Source organism: Trichomycterus rosablanca, chromosome 20 (genome assembly GCF_030014385.1).
Source record: "Trichomycterus rosablanca isolate fTriRos1 chromosome 20, fTriRos1.hap1, whole genome shotgun sequence".
Taxonomy (NCBI): Eukaryota; Metazoa; Chordata; class Actinopteri; order Siluriformes; family Trichomycteridae; genus Trichomycterus; species Trichomycterus rosablanca.
This window is the reverse complement of record NC_086007.1, coordinates 10516805-10530414: the sequence shown is the minus strand read 5'-3', so window position 1 is coordinate 10530414 and position 13610 is coordinate 10516805. Positions and strand designations below refer to the sequence as shown.

Sequence of the window (13610 nt, the reverse complement as noted above, 5' to 3'; positions counted from 1 at the left end):
ACAAAGGGACACGAGCTTCCTTTTGTGGAAGATTATTATTTTTTTAAATACAATACTATGTAATTATTTGCTCTGAGGCTGTACTGGTTTAACATTTAGTGTAAGCCACCTAAAATTGTAGCTGTTATACAAGTTTTTAAATAATTTCTGGAGATGATCATTCCTAGATTTCTAGTAGAAGATTATGTACTATTATTTTACTTTTGAATATCTGGGACATGCTTATGCTTAGTGGGGGTTTGACATGAAATCTGACGTCTTGCACTGAACCTGTCCGATTGGTGATACTCTACTGGCAGTATTATGAGAACATGTTTTTAAATCTTGGGAGTTAAGTGTCTTTATGTAGATGTCGGACTGTCTGGAGGACATATTCACTGAAGGGGTTGGCAAGACCCAAGCATGATATTGAGAATGTTTAGTCGAGTGGTTCTCAACCTGCAGCTTATGGACGACACATGGAAGTGATCAATATTACACCCACCATTCATTTATATACACTGATCAGCCATAACATTAAAACCACCTCCTTGTTTCTACACTCTTTGTAGTTCTACAATTACTGACTCTTGTCAATCTGTTTCTCTGCATGCTTTGTTAGCCCCTTTTCATGCTGTTCTTCAGTGGTCAGGACCACCACAGAGCAGGAATTATTTAGCTGGTGGATCATTCTCAGCACTGCAGTGACGATGACATATGGTGGTGTGTATGTGTTAGTGTATGTTGTTCTGGTATGAGTGGATCTTTTAAACACCATGTCCACTCACTGTCCACTCTATTAGACATCTTTATATCTTTATATATATTAGACGCTCATCTATTGCTGCTGTTTGAGTCGGTCAACTTCTAGACCGTCATCAGTGGTCACAGGACGCTGCCCACGGGACGCTGTTGGCTGGATGTTTTTGGTTGGTGGACTATTCTCAGTCCAGCAGTCACAGTGAGGTGTTTACAAACTCCAGCAGCACTGCTGTGTCTTATCCACTCATACCAGCACAACACACACTAACACACCACCACCATGTCAGTGTCTCTGTAGTGGTCCTGGGAGAGTCCTGACCATTGAAGAACAGGGTGAAAGCAGGCTAACAAAGCACACAGATAAACAAATGGACTACAGTCAATAACTGTAGAACTACAAAGTGCTGATAAAATGGACAATGTGTGTAGAAACAAGGAGGTGGTTTTAATGTTATGGCTGATCAGTTTATTTACAATATTTATTTAATTTAGAATCAGAATTCGATTTATTATTAAGTTTTCACATACAAGAAATTTGACTTGCTGTACTGGTGCCTGACAGAAAATGTTCTGTATGACAAAGTCTCAAATGCAGGTGTTTAGTATGAGCAAATGTGTAGTGCTGGTCAAGATCACAGTGTGCTCAGTGTCATCTGAATTGATCACCACTATGCAGTTTTAATGCATTGTCTGACATGTCGTTTCACGCGTTTGACAGCAGATGGCGCCAGACCAGTACAGTACCACGTGATTGGTGTAGTGACATCTGCCAGTGGTTATAACGGCATGCTCTACCATGACTATTTTCTTTAGTAGGCATCTGATTTTTTAATTGGTGGTTGCAGAAAACCAAATTCTCTAAATAACAGCTGAATAATGAATATATTTAGTCTTTACTTTACTTTGTAGGCTAGCCGGGCGGCACGGTGGCCAAGTGGGTAGCACTGTCGCCTCACAGCAAGAAGGTCCTTGGTTCTCCCCGTGTCTGCGTGGGTTTCCTCTGGGAGCTCCGGTTTCCTCCCACAGTCCGAAGACATGCAAGTGAGGTGAATTGGAGACACTAAATTGTCCATGACTGTGTTCAATATAACCTTGTGTAATGAGTAACTATCATTCCTGTCATGAATGTAACCAAAGTGTAAAACATGACGTTAAAATCCTAATAAACAAACAAATGTAGGCTAGCCATAGCAGCAGACATGGCATTAAGACATACATAAACAAACTCTGTAGACCATACATTCGGTTAATGTTAACACCCAGTAAAAGGTTGAGAATCACTGGTTTAGTTTAGTTCTGTAGGGAGGGCTATGCTCCAATAGACCTTTGCTCAGGGTCTTTGCTGAGAGAATCTCGATTATTAGACACACTCTTTAATCATACCATGCTCAACACTTTAGAATTTTTACTTTACACTAAACCATTTTATATTGTTTGAACATATTGACAATGTGACATGAACTTTAAATGATCTGGGTTGAATATAAAATTGGTTGCATTTCTAATTTTTTAAAAGCTTTTTTTTTTAATTATTTTAATTGTGTTTTTTTCTTTTTTCTTTCCATAACGATTGAACCAAAACTGCCATCTGATGTTCAGGGTTTGTAGGTATAGTGTTTGTTTATGACACATCTGGATTCCAGATGTCTGTAGGAAGCTAGCAATGAACAGCGTTTCATCTGTTATGGATGGCAAAAGCAATATCTTGGTTGCACTGCCAATCCTTTCTAATCAGTTGCTGACATGTGTATGTTAGACTCGTTTACGATTGTGCCCTGTATAATCAGGGTGAGTCTGGATAAATCTGAAGATTGGTTTAATGTGCCCATACTTTATTATAAATGTCAGTACTGTGTTTACAGCTTAAAGGTTTTTATTTAATATGTAAATCACAGTTGTGAGCACCCAAAACATCCACACACACTGGTGAATTGTGTTGTGATATTAAAAACATATACTTTGTTTAACTTATTTGATGATTGATTTACTGTACTGTTACATAACAGGATTTGCAGGTACTATTGCTTTGACCCGAAAACAAGAAAGTGTACAGACTCTGGTCAACATGGAAGCTAATGATATTAGCAACAGGATTTAAAGTTCCAGGTTGCACTGGAGTTAGCTATGTGACAGTGCTGGGGTGTTGGGAGGAAATCTGTCAGCCTCTTTGGTGAGCAAAAGTGTCATTTTATAGAATTGTCTTCTAAACTGAATAAGTAAGATAAAATCAAATGATGATCTGTATTGGAAAATGTTGGATGTTTTCTCTCAGTTGATGCATTTGAATACCAATATTTAAGCCATGCAATGTGTTATGCTTATTGGCTTGAAATAAATTAAATAATTGTTTTGAAAGTCATTTCTGCTGTTCTGATTAGAAATATAAAGTGAATGCCATAGCAAATTGTTCGACCGCCCTTCCAACACACAACCCTCCAACTTATCTGAGCTTGGAACCGGTACTAAGGGTGCACTGATGTTTCTCCCCTATGGCTAGGTTTACATAGTGCCATGCATCTTCTGCACGACATTCAAACCCAGATGTCGCCTCACAGCAAGAAGGTCCTGGGTTTGATCCCCAGGTGGGGCGGTCCGGGTCCTTTCTGTGTGGAGTTTGCATGTTCTCCAAGTGTCTGCGTGGGTTTACTCCGGGTGCTCCGGTTTCCTCCCACAGTCCAAAGACCATGCAACTGAGGTGAATTGGAGACTGTGTTTGATGTAACCTTGTGAACTGAAGAACCTTGTGTAATGAGTAACTACCGTTCCTGTCATGAATGTAACCAAGAGTGTAAAACATGACGTTAAAATCCTAATAAACAATCAAACAAACCCAGACGTGTGGTCTTATGCCGCACAAGCTCTCCTGATAAGGAATAGAATGAATATACAATGGGGATAATAACAAATCTGACTGTGAGTCAAGTCCAAGTGCTACTGCATGTTTGGTTAATCTTCTACTTTGATTTATTCTGTCATTTCTATACTTCTTTCATTTCACTTCATAGCTATCCCATACATAGCATTAACTTCCAAACATGGGATGCGCAGCCTGAGAAGTACATCTGGCCTTGTGTTACGGGGCATGATCTTTTCCCATAACTCTAAGAACTGGAATTTAAAGAATGAGACTGATGGGACTTGTTAAAAGCATTACAGAACGCATGGGTTTGGAGTATGCCTGTGAAATCTTTGTCCCTCTACTGTGGCATCACTTCAGTGCCTAATCTGAAAATGTCTATAAAAAAAAAAAACAGCCACATAGGAATATGACTGTCCTGTTTACCAAAACATTTTGAACATTTTAAGTCTATTTTGTTTTGGATAAATGTCACATGTAAGGAATTCTGAATTTGAATTTGTCTCTTGGTTTTGTATCTGAAGTATTGTTTTTTATGTTATGCACCAACAGTATATTACATACAAAAAACATTCATTAGTGAGGACAAAATAGTTTGTTTTGCATTGGAGAGTTAAACTGTAGTTCAGTCCTTTAAACTTTGCTTTGATTTGGCAGAACGATGTGAATGCCAGTGAATGTATATCTTTGTACAAAAACATTTAGCTCAGAGGATGTCGTAGTCATGTTAGACATGTGCAAGGAAAAAAATAACATTTTATAAAATTTTGTATTAGAACATTAACATTGATAATTTTGTATATACAAGAAGACTAGGAGTTTTGGTTAGAAAGGTAAAACATTCCTACATTTTTTAAATGTATGTATGTCGAACAGTTGTGTAAACACAATGTTTTATGTGCCTTTTATTTGGGTTGACTAAATAAAAGAAGATTGTAAAACATGAATTGAATGTGTACTTCTTCCTAACTGTTGATATACACATCAGGCATTACATTACGACCACCTTCCTAATATTGTGGTATTGGTCTCCCTTTTGCTGCCAAATCAGCCCTGACCCATCGGGGCATGGACTCCACTAGGCCTCTGAAGGTGTGCTGTGGTATCTGGCACCAAGATGTTAGCAGCAGATTCTTTGAACTCCTGTAAGTTGTGAGGTGGGGCCTCCATGGATCGGACTTGTTTGTCCAGCACATCCCACAGATGCTCGATTGGATTGAGATCTGGGGAATTTGGAGGCCAAGTCAACACCTCAAACTCGTTGTGCTCCTCGAACCATTCCTGAACCATTTTTGCTTGTCAAAGTAACTTGGGCAGGACCCAAGGTTTCCCAGCAGAACATTGCCCAAAGCATCACACTGCCTCCGCCGGCTTGCCTTCCTGCCATAGTGCATACTGGTGCCGTGTGTTCCCCAGGTACAAGCGACACATGTGCCCGGCCTTCCACATGATGTAAAAGTAAACGTGATTCCTCTGGGAGCTCCAATTTCCTCCCACAGTCCAAAGACATGCAAGTGAGGGGAGTTGGAGACACGAAATTGTCCATGACTGTGTTTGATATGAAACTTGTGAACTGATGAACCTTGTGTAACCAGCTACTACCTGTACTGTCATGAATGTAAGTGTGTAAAACATGATGTTAAAATCCTAATAAATGAATAAATAAATAAAATACTTTCTAGAAGTCCAAAGACAATCGGACAGGTTAACTGGAAGTCTACCTACAGTAGGTATACACCGATCAGCCATAACACTGAAACCTCTACCTAAATAATACCTGCTCTGTAGTGGTCCTGTGGAGGTCCTGACCATTGAAGAACAGCATGAAAGGGGGCTAACAAAGAATGCAGAGAAACAGATGGACTACAGTCAGTAATTGTAGAACTACAAACTGCATGTACAGTGTATCACAAAAGTGAGTACACCCCTCACATTTCTGCAGATATTTAAGTGTATCTTTTCATGGGACAACACTGACAAAATGACACTTTGACACAATGAAAAGTAGTCTGTGTGCAGCTTATATAACAGTGTAAATTTATTCTTCCCTCAAAATAACTCAATATACAGCCATTAATGTCTAAACCACCGGCAACAAAAGTGAGTACACCCCTAAGAGACTACACCCCTAAATGTCCAAATTGAGCACTGCTTGTCATTTTCCCTCCAAAATGTCATGTGATTTGTTAGTGTTACTAGGTCTCAGGTGTGCATAGGGAGCAGGTGTGTTCAATTTAGTAGTACAGCTCTCACACTCTCTCATACTGGTCACTGAAAGTTCCAACATGGCACCTCATGGCAAAGAACTCTCTGAGGATCTTAAAAGATGAATTGTTGCGCTACATGAAGATGGCCAAGGCTACAAGAAGATTGCCAACACCCTGAAACTGAGCTGCAGCACAGTGGCCAAGATCATCCAGCGTTTTAAAAGAGCAGGGTCCACTCAGAACAGACCTCGCGTTGGTCGTCCAAAGAAGCTGAGTGCACGTGCTCAGCGTCACATCCAACTGCTGTCTTTGAAAGATAGGCGCAGGAGTGCTGTCAGCATTGCTGCAGAGATTGAAAAGGTGGGGGGTCAGCCTGTCAGTGCTCAGACCATACGCCGCACACTACATCAAATTGGTCTGCATGGCTGTCACCCCAGAAGGAAGCCTCTTCTGAAGTCTCTACACAAGAAAGCCCGCAAACAGTTTGCTGAAGACATGTCAACAAAGGACATGGATTACTGGAACCATGTCCTACGGTCTGATGAGACCAAGATTAATTTGTTTGGTTCAGATGGTCTCAAGCATGTGTGGCGGCAATCAGGTGAGGAGTACAAAGATAAGTGTGTCATGCCTACAGTCAAGCATGGTGGTGGGAATGCCATGGTCTGGGGCTGCATGAGTGCAGCAGGTGTTGGGGAGTTACATTTCATTGAGGGACACATGAACTCCAATATGTACTGTGAAATACTGAAGCAGAGCATGATCCCCTCCCTCCGGAAACTGGGTCGCAGGGCAGTGTTCCAGCATGATAATGACTCCAAACACACCTCTAAGACGACCACTGCTTTATTGAAGAGGCTGAGGGTAAAGGTGATGGACTGGCCAAGCATGTCTCCAGACCTAAACCCAATAGAACATCTTCGCGCTCCTCCACCTTCCGCTTGAGGATGCCCCAAAGTCTCGAATATCCGCCAGCTCCGTGATGTCGTCATGGAGGAGTGGAAAAGCATTCCAGTGGCAACCTGTGAAGCTCTGGTAAACTCCATGCCCAGGAGTGTTAAGGCAGTTCTGGGAAATAATGGTGGCCACACAAAATATTGACACTTCAGGAACTTTCACTAAGGGGTGTACTCACTTTTGTTGCCGGTGGTTTAGACATTAATGGCTGTATATTGAGTTATTTTGAGGGAAGAATAAATTTACACTGTTATATAAGCTGCACACAGACTACTTTTCATTGTGTCAAAGTGTCATTTTGTCAGTGTTGTCCCATGAAAAGATATACTTAAATATCTGCAGAAATGTGAGGGGTGTACTCACTTTTGTGATACACTGTATATGATAAGTGGAGCTGATAAAATGGACAGTGAGTAGAAAAAGGAGGTGGTTTTAATGTTATGGTTGATTGGTGTATATGTGTTACCCTGAGTAGGATAAATTAAAACGACAATTAATTAATGTTTTGTCCAAATTTTTTCAAATGTGCAAAAAAGACAGCTTATAATTTATAAATAATGTATGTACAAAGGTCTGGATTTAGTGCCATATGATTTCCATCTTTTTGGACCGCTCAAAGAAGCTTTAAGAGGAAGAAGATTTTCATGTGATGATGATGGTGTGAAAGCAGCGGTGCATCAGTGGCTACACATTCAACCAAAAACATTTTTGCTGAATGCGTTAAAAGGGTCCCAAGCTGGGAACAATGCATTGCAAAGGAAGATGACTTTAGGAAAGTGATGTAATTTGTTTTTTTTTTAATTCTTAATAAATAGTTTAAAAAAGTGTGGAAATGTTTTGAAGAACCCTTGTATTCATTACTAAACATTTGAAAATAGATAAAATACCTTAATGATGGTATTCATTTACATTTAACCCCATAAACAAGTGGAACACAGTTCATTTTATTAGCTCCACTTACCATATAGAAGCACTTTGTAGTTCTACAATTACTGACTGTAGTCCATTTGTTTTTCTGCATGCTTTGTTAGCCCCCTTTCATGCTGTTCTTCAATGGTCAGGACCTCCACAGGACCACTACAGAGCAGGTATTATTTAGGTGGTGGATCATTCTCAGCACTGCAGTGACACTGACATGGTGGTGGTGTGTTAGTGTGTGTTGTGCTGTTATGAGTGGATCAGACACAGCAGCGCTGCTGGAGTTTTTAAACACCTTACTGTCACTGCTGGACTGAGAATAGTCCACCAACCAAAAATATCCAGCCAACAGTGCCTGTTGGGCAGCGTCCTGTGACCACTGATGAAGGTCTAGAAGATGACCAACTCAAACAGCAGCAATAGATGAGCGATCATCGCTGACTTTACATCTACAAGGTAGACTAACTAGGTAGGAGTGTCTAATAGAGTGGACAGTGAGTGGACACAGTATTAAAAATCTCCAGCAGCATTGCTGTGTCTGATCCACTCACACCAGCACAACACACACTAACACACCACCACCATGTCAGTGTCACTGCAGTGCTGCAGTACAGTTTTTAAATACCATGTCCACTCACTGTCCACTATATTAGACACTCCTACTTAGTTGGTTCACCTTGTAGATGTAAAGTCAGAGACGATCGCTCTAGATCTTTATCAGTGGTCACAGGACGCTGCCCATGGGCCGCTGTTGGCTGGATGTTTTTGGTTGGTGGACTATTCTCAATCCAGCAGTGACAGTAAGGTGTTTAAAAACTCCAGCAGTGCTGCTGTGTCTGATCCACTCATACCAGCACAACACACACTAACACACCACCACCATGTCAGTGTCACTGTAGTGCTGAGAATGATCCACCACCTAAATAATACCTGCTCTGTGGTGGTCCTGGGAGAGTCCTGACCATTGAAGAACAGGGTGTGAAACAGATGGACTACAGTCAGTAATTGTAGAACTACAGAGTGCTTCTATATGGTAAGTGGAGCTGATAAAATGGACAGTGAGTGCAGAAACAAGGAGGTGGTTTTAATGTTATGGCTGATCGGTGTACATGAGGAATAAAGGCGCATTTCGTGTGTGTGTCCACTAGGCAGCTGTCTGCTCTTTGTTCCTCTGGAAGTCTGATTCTAACCTCGGTTGCTTCCCTTTTGATTCTCCCAGTACGCACACAGTACGGAGTCGCTCCCTCGTGAAACTCTGGAACTGGAAACTATAAACTGAATTATTTTGCATTAGAAAATATTTAAAGCCGAAGCTTTAATGTGCGTCTTTATTCAGCTGTGGAGGAACAACCTGAACGCAAACGGGCAGTGATGTTGAGTGGATATTTTTAACGGCATTGGGGAATTCTAACGCTGTGCCGTGTTCACCAGCTGCTCTCCCCCAGTAAGTACCCCTGTGTTTTTGTGTTAGCTTAGCTAATTGCTATCGTATTGTTTTTTAAACGTGTATGCCCTAAATTCGTGGGGTAAACTGAACGCTGCTTTACGCTGTGTTTTATTTATTTATTTATTTTTAGCTGCATGTGTTGAGCTTTCTTCTAAGTGAACTCTAATGGTGCGGCCTCGTTTTAAAGTAGCTGTGTTATTATACCATGATAAGTAAACACTATTTAGGATTAAACTACAGTATAGAATTTAACATCGTCCTATTCGCTTAAAGCAACAGCTCATTGTAAACAAACACACAAACATTGTGTATAAACGTCAGCTAACGACAATTCCACATTTTTTTTAAACGAAGTCCTTCACTTTTGGCTTAATCCCAAACCACTAACAATTGGACAAACTTATTTTTGTGTTAAAAGCCTTGATTTCACACACTAGTGAGTGCACATAGTAAGAAAGTGTGGAAGCAGCAACCTGTCCTGTTTAGACGCTAATGCTAGCTAGTAGGGCTGGGCGGTATTGACCAAAAATTAGTATCACGATATTTTTTCTGATTCTGACGGTTTCACGGTATTTTTTATTTTATTTTGTATGACTGGGACTTTTTATATGTTGGTGGCTTATTATACTGTCATAAGTACACAGAATATAAAAAGTTTTACTTTTACCATGTATATAATGAAGGTTTTGAGTACTTTGCTCAGCTCCACAAAATAACACAATATATGATGGAATCAGTACAATCTTTTTGTTTATTTAATATTTAAGTATTCTACAATTATCCATAGCTCTCCCTTTAACAAATAAAACAACGTTTGCAAACTCCACTGTACAACTTGACCACACTTAACTTAATTACGCTGGTTTAGCGACTGACCTGAAGTATTTTCCCCAGTAAGACATACATGGAATCCACTGTTTTAATTATTGCTCTAAATGCTTCTTACTCGACTGTCTATTAAAGCAATAAGCCACTCGTTACTGCGATTTTATCACGAGGAAGGAACGTGCAGTAACGCACGGTCTCGAGTGGCTTATTGCTTTTATAAAACGGCGGTCAACATAAAATATAATAAAATACAACAATGTTCAATTTATAAATGTTTTTATTTACAAAAACACTTACAAAAAAGCATTCTTCTGCAAAATCAGGTAGTCCGTTAACAGTGTTGCTAGGCAACATGAGGGCGAACATAACATTCGCAATAAACATTCCTCCACAAACACTATTACACTATTTCTTGGACGAAACACCCGCTTAACGATTAGGATTACTGTTTATATTAATCTGGACATTTCCATGTATAGTACATGACTTAAAATAGTGTTCAACCAAGTTTGTACTTTTTCTTTTCAGTGGCGTATTAATATGGAATGATGTGAGGTGGTCATAGGTGTGCGTTTATCTGGGATTTTACAACGAATGCGGCTCAGCCAATCAGATTTTAGGACCGGAACTATCCGTTTTATAATAAAGCAATAAGCCACGAGAGGCCGTGCATTACTGTGATTTTAGCACGGGGATGACGTTTTTGGCACGACGCGAAGCGGAGTGCCTAAAACTTCTTTCCCCGTGCTAAAATCATAACAGTAATGCACGGTCTGGAGTGGCTTATTGCTTTTATAAAACGGCGGTCAACATAAAATATAATAAATACAACAATGTTTAATTCATAAATGTATTTATTGTGTATAAACTTACAATAAAGCGTTCTTCCGCGACGCAAAATAGTTCGATTAACAGTGTTGCTAGGCAACATGAGGGCGAAAATAACATTAATTTTTTCTATTCAGTGGCGTATTAATATGGAATGATGTGAGGTGGTCCTAGGTGTGCCTTTATCGGGGATTTTACAACGGCTTCGAACGCGGCTCAGCCAATCAGATTTTAGGACCGGAACGATCCGTTTTATAATGAAGGTTTTGAGTACTTTGCTCAGCCCCACAAAATAACACAATATATGATGGAATCAGTACACGTGGAACAGTTGCAATCAATACAAATTTTATTGTTTATTTAATATTTAAGTATTCTACAATTATCCGTAGCTCTCCCTTTAACAAATAAAACAACGTTTGCAAGCTCCACTGTACAACTTGACCACAGGTCTGTTGTACTGTAGAACAGTGGACGACTTGACTTAACTTAATTACGTTGGTTTAGCGACTGACCTGAAGTATTTTCCCCAGTGAGACATACCTGGAATCCACTGTTTTAATTATTGCTCTAAATGCTTCTTACTCGACTGTCTATAGAGGAATATTATATGATTTGCTGCCTACTGAAGCCTACAGCTGTTGTATTAACTATGCTACGGTATGTATGGCTGTATTTGAAAAATCCGTACGGTATGAGGAATCAAAGGCGGTATATCGAATGTACCATCATACCTCCCAGCCCTACTAGCTAGTGAATAAGCCAGCATAAAGTGAACGCTGGTATATTCACATTTTTTATTATGGTGCTTTTACATTTTATTTATCCATGCTTTTGCTCTCATTAATTGTGTACTTTTGAATTTTGACTTAAGTACGGTTTTTGATTCTCAGCAGTTGCAGTTTTTATAAGACACATGGAAAGGGGACACCCATGGTATCATGTTAATTTATTTAGTTTTTTATGCTGATGCCAAGCTGCTGCATTTCACTAAATGTGAATAAATATTTTATTCTTGTTATTATTACAAAAGAGGAAAATATCCTAAAACCAAAGCAAATCCAATTGTTGAAACATTGTGAAAAACACATAACCAGAATTGCTTGTTGACACTCCCTAAAGTAAGCTTAATTCCATTCCCATTTGATATGTTCACAAATGTAAACATGACAGACTCAAAGCTGTAATCACAATATATAGTGTCTACCTCAAAATTCAGATATGCTCATAATGTCCCTTTCAATATACTGATGTAGCTTTGTATAATGTAAGGATTCGTCAGTGTTTCCATCAGTTGTTGATATGGCAGGAATGTTTTAGAATGGCAGGAACCACCCTGGTAGGTTTGGTACCCCCCCCAATTTTTTTTTCATTTTATGGCTTGTGAGACAGCTATGGCTCTGGAAAGAAAATATGCACATCTTCAAAAAGTGTGTTCATGCTACATGTCCAGAAGCTATTATCTGTTTGCTAAGGTGACAAAAAAAGATAATGTTAAAATCTATGTAGTTATTTTTAATTGTATGTTTTTGTCTTTTAATGTTCACAAGTGTATTTAAATTGCATTGTTGAATCTTTCATATTCATCACGTTTTAAAATAACAGGGTTTTTAAACAGAACAGACACCGGCAATAACTTCTTTAGCAATTTGAGCTACAGCAGCTCGTCTGTTGGACCAAACGGGCCAGCCTTCGCTCCCCACGTGCATCAATGAGCCTTGGGCGCCCATGACCCTGTCGCCGGTTTACCACTGTTCCTTCCTTGGGTCACTTTTGATAGATACTGACCACTGCAGACCAGGACCACCCCACAAGAGCTGCAGTTTTGGAGATCCTCTGACCCTCTAACCATCACAATATGGCCCTTGGTTACTCTTTAAGGTTTCTAATGGTAATTGTGGCTTCAACACAGTTGTTTGAGTGTGTGTAAGTAATGTTTAGTAAAGTACTGGTCCTCTGTTCAGGGTCTGTTCTGCATTCAGCTATGTTTTTTGAGGAAGTGAATGACTCACTTTGACACCGACCAGGATAAAAATGTTAGTATGAATGATTAAGTCTGTGTAATGGTTGTGTTATTTGGCTTTGTTTTTTCAAGTGCAGTATTGATGGTGAAGATTTATGTTAGACAGCTGCTGCCAGTTTTTTCCACATTATAAAATGTTTATTTGTATATGACTACTGATCCTATTTGGGCTTTTTGTTTCTGCACAAATTACCGGAACATTTGGCACCAGAAAACTTTTTCCACTGGGTTTTACCCACTGGGGCTGCTGAAAATGTTTCAGTTGTATGTTTTAGTACTTGCTTAAGATTTCCAACACAAGACCTAATGGTATCCAGTGATGGGGGTTAGGCATGGTTGGTAACAGTTTGTTACTGGTTGGCTATTCTTGCTACACCTATGCAAGCATGCCAGTTTAAAGGACATATGATGTTGATGTCATTACATGCTGAAAAAATCTTTTGGGTTTCTTTTTAATCATTGAAACAAATTGATCTAAATAACATTCAACTAAGTACTTCAAAGTATGACTTCACTGTTCATGCATGCAACAGGAACAGGGTGTATGTAGAACCCTTTTGATAGCCTTCCTATTCTTAAGAGCAATTTCCTTTTTTGTGTTCTCCCAATTTAGACTGTATTGTAGTTCCTGGAATGAACTGTGTGAATAGCCTGTATTAGCATATCATATATACAGAGGTACGTTGTTAACAGTGTTTATCTTTAGAGTGGTCATTTAAAATAATTTCTTTGTGAAGTAATATTTAGTTAGAAAGATTTTTTCCTGTCTATAAAATAAAAAAACAGATATATGAATGCTTTAAC

At 39.4% G+C, this 13610-nt stretch overlaps 1 protein-coding gene across 1 annotated transcript in view; it reads left to right on the top strand.

Annotated features, from left to right (window-relative positions):
• The first annotated feature begins 8868 nt into the window (after positions 1 to 8868).
• Positions 8869 to 13610, top strand: part of cuedc1b (CUE domain containing 1b) — a 34895-nt gene continuing 30153 nt past the window's right edge. The window contains exon 1 of the mRNA XM_063016737.1: positions 8869 to 9124. The gene's annotated coding sequence lies outside the window, so the exon portion shown is untranslated. The remainder of the gene's footprint in view (positions 9125 to 13610) is intronic.